This window comes from Mustelus asterias, chromosome 9 (assembly GCF_964213995.1).
Source record: "Mustelus asterias chromosome 9, sMusAst1.hap1.1, whole genome shotgun sequence".
Classification (NCBI taxonomy): domain Eukaryota; kingdom Metazoa; phylum Chordata; class Chondrichthyes; order Carcharhiniformes; family Triakidae; genus Mustelus; species Mustelus asterias.
This window is the reverse complement of record NC_135809.1, coordinates 57893552-57904805: the sequence shown is the minus strand read 5'-3', so window position 1 is coordinate 57904805 and position 11254 is coordinate 57893552. Positions and strand designations below refer to the sequence as shown.

Here is an 11254-nt window from a genome sequence, read left to right as displayed (position 1 = left end):
GAAGGAGGCCATTCGGCCCATAGCGTCTGCACCGAACACAATCCCATCCAGCCCCTATCCCCGTAGTCCCATATATTTACCCTGCTCATCTCCCTGACACTAAAGGGCAATTTAGCATGGCCAATCAACCTAAACTGCACATTTGTGGACTGTGGGTGGAAACTGGAGCACCAGAGGAAACTAACGCAGACATGAGGAGAATGTGCAAACTCCACACAGTGATCCAAGTTGGGACTCGAACCTGGGTCCCTGGCACTGTGAGGCAGCAGTGCTAACCACTGTGCCACCGTGCCAGCCTGCCCCACCCTGCCCCACCCCATCAGGCCCCACTCCCATGGCACTGCTGAGTGCCTGATGGCACTGCCAGTCTGCCAGGCTGGTAATGCCAGGGTGCCCAGTGGGCAGTGCCACCGGTGGGGCCTCAATAGTTGTGGTCCTATCGGCAAGGTCATCACATCTGGTTCCAGTTGATGGTATATTTACCATGGTAATCGCACGGGGATAGGGCAGAGGGGAGAGTCTAGGTGGGATGTTCTTTTGGAGCATCGGTGCAGATTCGATGGGCTGAATGACCCCTTTTGGTACTGTCGGGATTCTATGGATTTTTACACATCCTACTGTCACTACAGGTTTCATTGGTTCATAATGGGTCAGTGGGCATAGAAGAGCCATAGCTTGGCATAGGGATCTTGAGAGAGCATAGGGGGTAGGTGGAAGGATAGAGCTTGGGATGGAGGCATGAGGAGGACCTTCTGAACTTCCCTTTTTAAAGGCCCCCTCACGCACACTAAGGTTCACAACTTTTCTGAGAGATTTTAAACAATGAATCTTTAAAAGTAAGGCCTGACTCTATGAAAATTGCAGCAGAATAGGATATGCCCATCTCTACAATGGAGCGGTCCAGTTGGGAATGCCAAAAATGCCCTTTTTTACTTGAACCAGCCCTCACTCTTTAAAATCATCCCAACTTGATGAAAATCCAGGCCATTGTTTCTCTGTTAGATTGGACATAAAAGGCCCCATGGCTGTATACTCCAAGGAAGAACAAAACAGTTCCCCTTGACATTCTGGTTGTTAATTGTAAATCAATTAGGATTTTTGAATTGTATTCAGGTGCTGGACATTAACTGGAGATTCACCTGTGCTCCTATGGACAGGAGCAGGCTGAAACTCTGATGGTTGGATTGAAGCATTTTGAAAAAAAAAGAATTCAAAATTAGTCAAGAATAAGTGTGATTCATAATCATGACTGGTCCCTCATACTGTCACAAGTTAACTTCTTTAACGTTGTACTGATAGTCTGAACATTTCTCTTGATGCCTTTCAGATATTCACTTACTTCATCCACTCAGATTTTGGGTAACAATTAGAAAGTATTCTTTATCTGGTGCAACCATCATCTCATGTTTTATTGATCAGATTTGTAGGAAGGTCAAGTCATTCTGTGGATCAATAACTCGGACAGTACTTTTGGCCTTCATGGCAAAATGATCGAACAGGCCTGCAAACTGCATTGTGGAGGAGTTATCTAAAGTTGTCCTTATTGGGACTCCTTCTGAGTTCACAACTATAGTCCCAATCACACCTTTGTGAGATTGAATCCTCTTCAGCATTTCCTCTACCTCTCTCATCATCTCCTTCCGAGGCCCCAACCGCGAACAACAACCATGAGGACTGAAGGTGCACATTGTGTGTCCCTGCAAGTAAAGGCTTGCAAGTGTTGAAAGACCAGGCTCCAGTTATATCCTTCACTTCCACGCTGTCTGAGTAATGACACTGGCCAATATTTATCTTTAAACCAACGTCAATAAAAAACGGTTTTTGGCTAATTATCACTTTGTGGAAACTTGCTGCATGAAGATTGTGAAGATTTCCACATTATAACAGTGACTCCACTTAAAAATACTTAAAATTGGCTTTTTGGGAGATCCGAGGGCTGTAAAAGACTTGAGATAAATGCAAGTCTTTCTTGTATTAAGATTATAGAAATGTTTGGAAAGATTGCCTCTGTATGCCACCCATAGCAAAACTGAAACTCATTTTTTGCACACTTTGGAGTTTACTTACAAACAGCCAACTGAATTTCTCCTGCTTTTAAAAGGATCCCAGCATTACTGGGTCAGGGGTGTTTGAGTTGGCACTTTGACAGTATGTTCCTGGCAATGTGTCTTTTTCCAATGATCTTTTGATTGCGGCAGGTTGGCTGTTTATACCATTACGAGTACCAGAATTGTCATTAGAATGACTATTTACAATGTAAGTAGAGCCCTGAGTACTTCAATGACCCGTACTGACTTCCAGAGTGAGGCGGCTTGTCTTGAATGAGATCCTTTGTGTTAATGGCAATGGTTAATAGGACATTTCAAAAACTAACCAGTGGAATAGACCAAGGATTGCTGTTATTTCCTCGCTAACTAATTCAACAAGTAGAATTGCTTTTTTAAATAGTTCAGCTGCAAGAAGAGATGAAACTCATCCACTTCCTTTTTCTTGCTCATTGCAATCTAACATTTCATTTTAAAATTTGTTTTGTTTGCGTCACGTGCGAGTGACAAGATCCACCCTTTTTCACAATGTCCCATTGAATATCAAAATGTCAGGGTGTGACAATTAGGAATAAATAATTACATTTATAAAAAGCTAACCTGTATTCCAAACAATATCAGTACTTTGTGAGCAGCGTTTGGAGGGAGATCGAATGGCTGGAGGGCCCTTATTAAGCATTGAGCTCTGTTTGCTGTCCTTGTACTGGATACTGGCAGAGGTGACTGCTACTTGTGGTAAGGAGGCAATCTCTATTCATAGATAAAGCTAAATCATTTGAAAGAAATGGGAAGATGTCAGCTTTGGTTTGGTGGTGGCACTCTCGTTCGTCCCTGTGTCAGAGGGTTGTGGGTTCAAACCCCAATCCAGTGATGTGAACATATAACCCAGGCTGACACTTCAAGTGCAGTGCTGAGGGAATGCTGCCCCGGTGAAGGTTGTGTTGTGAAGATGAAATAAGGGTTGGGTGATGTGCTTCAGGAACTGTGGCTATGCGGGCAGGCCAAATGGACTAGCTGGCCTTAAACTGCTTGTCATTTTCTTCATTTCTTTTTCTCCCAGTGTAATGCAAGAGGCAGAGAGAAAAGTCAAGGGATGAGATTTTGAGCTACCCTCATCCACCATTATGTGTTTGTTCCGAAATCCACTTTGCCCAACCTTTTAACCAGTTAGCGATGATGTTTTTCGATGGGATGTTGAACTCCTCTGACCTGTTAGGCAGATGCAGTTGGAAGAAGAACAGGGCATTCTCCTTGATATCCTGATTAACTTTTAAGCAACACACATTCATTTATCGCATTTTATTTGTGTGGGAGCTTGCTGTGAGCAAATTGACTGGTGCATTTTTTTTAGCTTACAATAGTGTCTATGCCTTAAAAGGTACCTCACTGGCCGTAAAACCTTGGGACATCCTGAGGTCAGGAAAGATGCTATAGAAAGACAAGTTAATGATAAAATGGACAGCAAGCCAGTTTGCAAAACAAAAGAAAGCTTATAGTCTCAGAGAATACACACTGCACACAGCACACCGTGTCATCCCAGTATCTTCTGCTAAATTTCGGGATCATCAGCCTTTTCATTTCTTGACTTTAACGAGACGCTGCAACATTCCATATTTTTGGCGGCACAGTGGCATAATGGTTAGCACTGCTGCTTCACAGCGCCAGGTTCAATTCTCACATTGGGTAACTGCATGGAGTTTGCACCTTCTCCCTGTGTCTACGTGGGTTTCCTTCAGGTGCTCCGGTTTCCTCCCACAGTTCAAAGACGTATGGGTTAGGTGATTGGCCATGATAAATTGCCCCTTAGTGTCAGGGGGATTAGCAGGGTAAATATGCAGGGTTATGGGGATAAGGCCTGGGTGGGATTGTTGTCGGTGCAGACTCGATGGGCCGAATTGCCTCTTTCTGCATTGTAGGGATTCTATGTTCAGCTCTTGCCTTGTGTTGTGAGGCATGCTATCCAAGCAGGGCAACGTGGCATAGGAGGCAGGGAAAGTGTTCGTATTTGAACAAATCTGAGCAGCAATTAAAGCACTTGCCCGAACCAGGCTGTTAAATGCTGCAGGACCTCCTGGAATCTTCAAGAATTAAAGATTAGTTTCCAATGGCGAGCAACCCGATGGTCAAAAACAGTTGTGCATTTTCTTTGCACAGTTTTGCTTATCTGTTAAAAGAATACAAAAGATTAGAAAAATTGAGAGGTGCATTTAAGGGTGGGATGATGGATATGTGCATGAAGGAGAAAGGAATATTGGTGGATAGGTTGATAGGATGAGATTAAATAAATAAAGTGGAGGCTCAATTATAAACACTAGTATAGACAGTAGGGCCGTTTCTGTGCTGCATAATTCTGTGTGAAAGGCTGTTTGACAGAATGGGCTGGCAGGAGGCAGGAGGTCAAGCAGAATCACCAGAAACATGTTCAGCCAGAGTTGGCAATCTTACATTGACAAGGCGGTACGGTGGCACAGGGGCCGTACAGTAGCACAGTGGTTAGCACTGTTGCCTCACAGTGTCAGGGACTCGGGTTCGATTCCCAGCTTGGGTCACAGCCTGTGCAGAGTTTGCATGTTCTCCCCGGGTATCCTCCGAGTGCTCTGGTTTCCTCCCACAGTCGTACATTGGCCATGCTAAATTCTCCCTCAGTGCACCCGAACAGGCGCCGGAGTGTAGTGACGAGGGGATTTTCACAGTAATTTCGTTGCAATGTCAATGTAAGCCTACCTGTGACACTAAAACATAAACTAAACTAAATTGAGTTTGCACAACATTAAATTGCATCACCTTTTTGCACTCACCATGCAGTTTGATGCCCCAGGTGTGGGAATTGCTATAAAAGTGAACTGAAATTCTATTTTAATCAATGGTTAAGATGAGTAGTGTGCTAGGGACAGTGTTCCTGCAGATAATGTTAGGCCTGCCATCTGTGATACAATGTATAGTCTGCAAAGTGATCGGTTTCAGTGGATCCATTGGGATTGCTTACTCAAGAAAATAAGATATAGGAGCAGAAACACATGGCCCAGTGAGCCTGCTCCACCATTCAATACAATCATGGCTGATCTTGGGCTTCAACTCCATTTTCCTGCCCAGCTCCCCATATCCCTAAATTCCGAGAGAGACTAAAAATCTGCCTATCCTAGCCTTAGATGTATTCAGTGATACAGCATCCACAATCCTCTGGGGTAGAGAATTCCAAAGATACAACCCTTTGAATGAAGAAATTTCTCCTCATTTCAGTGCTATATGATTAGCTCCCTTTCCTGAGACTGTGCCCCCATGTTTTGGATTCCTTGACCGGTGGAAACAATGGGCAGAATTTTCTGATCCTTTCTAGCAGTGGGATCTTCTGGTCCCGCTGAAGGCGACCCCGGGGGTGGGACGGATGAGCCACCCAAGTGCCATAGATTTAGGCGGGACCAAAAGATCCCACTGACTGCCAATGGCGAGATGCCTCCACCACCAGAAAACATGCTGTGAGTGGGCTGGAAAATCCCACCCAATCTCTGTGTCCACCCTGTGATGTCCTTTTAAAGTTTTGTTAGTTTTAATGAGATCACCTGTTATTCTGCTAAACTCCAGAGAGTATAAACACAATTTATTCAGCCTCTCAACATAGGACAACCCTCTCAACCCAGGGATGAACTTAGTGAACCTTCACTGTTTTGCCTCCAATGCAAGTATATCCTTTCTTAAATGTGGAAACCCAAACTGCACGCAGTATCTGAGATGTGGTCTCACCAAAACCCTGTACAACTGTAGCAAGACTTCTTTATTCCTGTACTCCAATTCCCTAAAGGCCAACATGCCAATTGCCTTCTCAAATGCTTGCTGTACCTGCATATCAATTTTCTGCATTCCTTCTTTACAAGCTCATCCAAGTCTCTTCGAACAACAACATTTACAAGTTTCTCACTTTATTAAAAATATTCTGTTTTGTTATTCTAACGACCAATGTGAATAGCTTCACGCATCCATATACTCAATTTCCCATTTTGCTGCCCACTCAGCTAACCTGTGTATATGGCCAGAATTCTCCGACCTTTCCTGCAGGATGCATTCTCCGGTTCCCGCTGCAGTGAATGGAGATTTAGCTGAGCACCAAATTCTCCATTCTCGCTGGCAGTGATGGTGGGGCATCTGAGATTGGAGAATTCCGACCTATTTCTTTGCAGCCCCTCTGTGTCCACCACACAGCTTACCTTTCCACCTTGTTGAATCACTGCAGCCAATAAGACTGTGTTCCATGATCTTAGTTAATGTGCTCCATAAGGAAAGTGTTAAGTATGTGGAACGTCGTGGGTAAAAGACTAATATTGATAAAGCTCAGGTTAATTGATTGCCCTTTATTGGAGCCTCTACAGCAATATCTATGCAGTTAACAATGTATCACTTGTATGATGTATTGGCAATGGGCTGCGAGCTTTTAATAAATTATTATGCTGGCTATGATGCGGGAATCACATCCTGAAAATTATTATTCATGCTTCAATTTCCCAGTTTTTGCATGATTTTGGAAACTGAACTTGGATGTGAACTAATTGGTGGGTTCTAAATTGGTAAATAATGTTTTTTAGACCTCCCCCGTCAAAGCAGTTTCAGGTGAGAACAACAACAATTTGTATTTATTAAGCATGCTTAATGCTGTAAGACAATTCAAGGTGCTTCTCAGGTGCGTAATCGGACAAAAATTGACACCAAGCCAAAGTAGGAAACTTTAGACAAGGTGACCAAATACTTGGTGAAAGAGGTGTTTTTATTTAAGGAAGAGTGAGAGTCTGGGAGGATTGGAGATAGAGTTATAACGCTTAGGGCCTTGACTACTGAAGGTAGCGGTGGGTGGATAAAACAGGTAGGCAGAGATCCAGCAGGGTTGTAGGACTTGTAGGAGGTTACAGAGATAGGAATGAGTAAGACCATGAAGGGATTTGAACATGTTGGTGAGAATCTTAAAATCAAGGACTTGCAAGGTCGGAAGCCAAGGATGATGGATGACCAGGACTTGATATGAGTTAGGATATAAGCAGTTTCAGATGAGCTGAAGTTTCTGGAGTGTGGAAGATAGAAAAATGGCCAGGAGATGTATTGGAATAGTCAGGTGTCGAGGTAACAAAAGATCAAATGGTGTGTTCAGCAGCAGATCAGCTGAGGCAGGGGTGGGGCATAAGAAAACTAGTAATTGGATTCTAACAACCTTTAAGCTTGGCTCAATTATTGGCACTTCCACCTCAGCGAAGAGTGTGGCTTTGTGTCTCTCTCAATGGTTTGGCAGCACAGTCAGACTCACCCCAGCATAGTCCTGAGGGAAAACTGCATTGTTGGTGGTGTCTCTCCTCCAGAAGAGGCATTAAACCGAGATCCACCCAACCCAAATGATTCAGATGGATGTTATAGTTCCATTGAAAAAAGAACAGGGAGTTGACAGATCCCTGAATCAATATTACCAATAACATAAATTAATTATTTACTTCATTGTTGTGCATGGGATCTTTCTTTTTGCAAAATGTCTACTGCGCTTACCACAATGGACACTCCACTTTTAAAAATATCCCTTGTATGTGAAGCCAAGGCTGAAATCTTTGAGAGATGTTGAAAGACAAGACATAAATGCGAGTTTTAGCTCTGTGGTGAACCATCGTTGGTTCCCACTGTGGGATTGTTCTAATGTTGTTGTTGGGTTGTTCTAATGTTGTTGTTGGGCTAGGGTGGGATTGATACACCTGTGGTTGTTACTGTTGTGGCACATCCCAGTCGGGCTCCGTCTCCTGGGAGAGGTATAAGACCCCCTGCTCGGGCGGGACCCCTTCAGTCTGGGATAGTGTGTTAAAGTTCTGATAGTTCCACTGTTAGTTAATAAAAGCCTTCTTTTACCGAAGCTTTGTGCCTCGTGTCCAATTGGTGTGCATCAAGCTCCAAATTCATCGCCATCATTTACTTTGTATCATGCACAGTGTACCTAGCACACTCGCTTCTTTTATATTTTATGTTCTGCTCATGTCTCCTGACATCTCTGGCTCACACAAGCAGTTGCTCCAATTCTGGGCACCATACTTCAGTGAGGATGTCAAAGATTAAAGGGTGCATAGCAGATTTACTCGAACCTCCTAGAATTGAGGAACTTGTGTGGAGAGAATCCAGGAGCTGAGATTTTCGGCTTAGAGAAAGGAAGGTTAAAGGGGGATTTAATCAGCAGATTGAAAATGGTGTAGCATTGGTGAGTAGAGAGATTCTTTTTCCATTGGTCAGAGGGTCAGTAACAAGAGAACACAGTGAAACGTGTGTGGAAGCACTAATTTTCCAAAATTGAAAAGAAAGACTTTTCAGGGGGAGGGGAAGAGATCAGGGAATTGATTGAACAGCTCTTTCAGAGAGTCAGAACAAGCAAGGTGGACCAAATGTCTTCTTTCTGTTCCATATGAGTTCATGATTTTATTTTTTTAGCACGTGCAGTAATCACTAAGCCAGGCAGTAGCTTCCGCAGTGACTAAATGGAGCTGTCTGAGCCGGCTGCTGTATTTGGTCAGGGGGCAGTCTTCATAGATGTGGGTCATTGATTGGGGAGCACCATAACTGCATTTGTGCCAATTTGCGACACAAAGGCCTTTGCCAGTGCGGAAGTGGTTGAGGAATGCCCAATGTTGGCATGGCAGGTTAAAGCCAGGTGGACAGGCTGTGGCATCTGTGATGAGGAAGTGGTTTTTAATGGTGCTGTGTTGGTCCCATTCCTGCTGCCGTAGGGCCTCTGCTGTTATTGCTTGGCATGGTGGTCTTAGCCATACAGCCTGGCTTGATGGGAGGCGAGTAGCAGGTGGATTGGTAAGGTCCTTGTGTAATGGATTATGATTAAGATTATGATAATGATACTATGGACCTCAGTGACTCTAAAAAGGCTATTTCAATAGTGGAGAACATCGCACAGGATTTAGGTTTGCCCTTGCTCTCACCTTTCAGAATAGGAAGAGTAAGAACACACTGAAGAAAGATGGCGGATTTCTTCACCCCCTCTTCTGTCGAGAGGTACTCATGACATCACAGGATTAGGTTCACTTGGTTGCTCCTGGTTAGCCCCATTTATTTATCAAATACTTGAGGTTCATGTACATTTGAAAACATTTTTGAAAATTCATTGTGTGGAGTTTTACTTTTGCAATTTCACCACTAGATCTGTAGGATCACCTGTACACACAGACTGCAGCAGTTCATGAAGAAGGTTCACCACAAAGGTCAATTAGGGATGGGCAATAAATGTTGGCCTTGTCAGTGAGTACAAACCTGTTGGACTCTCTATTGTTTGATACAGGTATAATGGTTTTTCGATATCGGTACAGTGTTTTCCTTGTATTTGTTCTTGGTATATGGGTGACACTGACAAGACTGCGTTAATTATCCATTCCTTATAGCCAGCAGTATATAATGTGATTGGAATCACAAGTGGACTTGATAGATAAGGACAGCAAGTTCCATCCTCTGAAGGACACCAAAGAATCATTTAGGTTTTTTACAGCAACTCAACAGCTCTTGTACCACAAATTGCCAGATTAATGCATTCTCAATTTACCACAGTGAGATTGGACTTTCTGATTTGATTTGATTTATTATTGTCACATGTATTAACATACAGTGAAAAGTATTGTTTCTTGCATGCTATACAGACAAAACATACCATTCATAGAGAAGGAAACGAGAGAGTGCAGAATGTAGTGTTACAGTCATAGCTAGGGTGTAGAGAAAGATCAACTTAATGTAAGGTAAGTCCATTCAAACGTCTGACAGCAGCAGGGAAGAAGCTGTTCTTGAGTCAGTTGGTACATGACCTCAGACTTTTGTATCTTTTTCCCGAAGGAAGAAGGTGGAAGAGAGAATGTCCGGGGTGCGTGGGATCCTTAATTATGCTGTCTGCCTCGCCGAGGCAGCGGGAAGTGTAGACAGAGTCAATGGATGGGAGGCTGGTTTGCGTGATGGATTGGGCTACATTCACGACCTTTTGTAGTTTCTTGCGGTCTTGGGCAGAGCAGGAGCCATACCAAGCTGTGATACAACAGAAAGAATGCTTACTATGGTGCATCAGTAAAAGTTGGTGAGAGTCGTAGCTGACATGCCAAATTTCCTTGGTCTTCTGAGAAAGTAGAGGCGTTGGTGGGCTTCCTTAACTATAGTGTCGGCATGGGGAAACCAGGACAGGTTGTTGGTGATCTGGACACCTACGAACTTGAAGCTCTTGACCCTTTCTACTTCATCCCCATTGACATTGCGGGCGAGATTATTATTGCCACACCAGTTCACCAAATTCTCTATCTCATTCCTGTACTCTGTCTCGTCATTGTTTGAGATCCGACCCAATATGGTGGTGTTGTCAGCAAACTTGAAAATCGAATTGGAGGGAAATTTGGTCGCACAGTCATAGGTGTACAAAGAGTATAGTAGGGGGCTGAGAACACAGCCTTGTGGAGCACCGGTGTTGAGGATGATCGTGGAGGACGTGTTGTTGCCTATCCTTATTGGTTGTTGTCTGTGAGTTAGGAAGTTCAGGATCCAGCCACAGAGGGAGGTGCCGAGGCCCAGACCATGGAGCTTGGAGATGAGTTTCGTGGGAATAATAGTGTTGAAGGCTGAGCTGTAGTCAATAAATAGGAGTCTGATGTAGGTGTCCTTGTTATCTAGGTGCTCCAGGGTTGAGTGCAGGGCCAGGGAAATGGCATCTGCTGTGGACCTGTTGCAGCGGTAGGCAAACTGTAGTGGATCCAGGCAGTCCGAGAGGCTGGAATTGATTCATACCATAACTAACCTTTCGAAGCACTTCATAATGATGGATGTCAGAGCCACCGGCGGATAGTCATTAAGGCACGCTGCTTAGTTTATTTTAGGTACCGGAATGATGGTCATCTTCTTGAAGCAGATAGGGAAATCAGATTGTTGTAAAGAGAGGTTGAAGATGTCTGTGGATACCTCCGCCAGCTGATCTGTGCAGGATCACTTTGTTCAGGGAGGTGATGGTGTAGTGGTATTGTCACTGGACTAGTGATCCCAAGACCCAGGGTTCAAATCCCACCACAGCAGATGGTAAAATTTGAATTCAATAAAAGTCTAATGATGACCATGAAACAATTGTCAAAAAAATCCATCTGCCTTTCAGGGAAGGAAATTTGCCATCCTTACCTGATCTGGCCTACATGTGACTCTGGATCCAAGGCAATGTGGTTGATACTTAA

General features: G+C 43.9%; 1 pseudogene; it reads right to left on the bottom strand.

Moving 5' to 3' along the window:
- Window positions 1–1340: 1340 nt before the first annotated feature.
- Window positions 1341–1641, bottom strand: LOC144499230 (dynein light chain roadblock-type 2 pseudogene; annotated as a pseudogene).
- Window positions 1642–11254: the final 9613 nt, after the last annotated feature.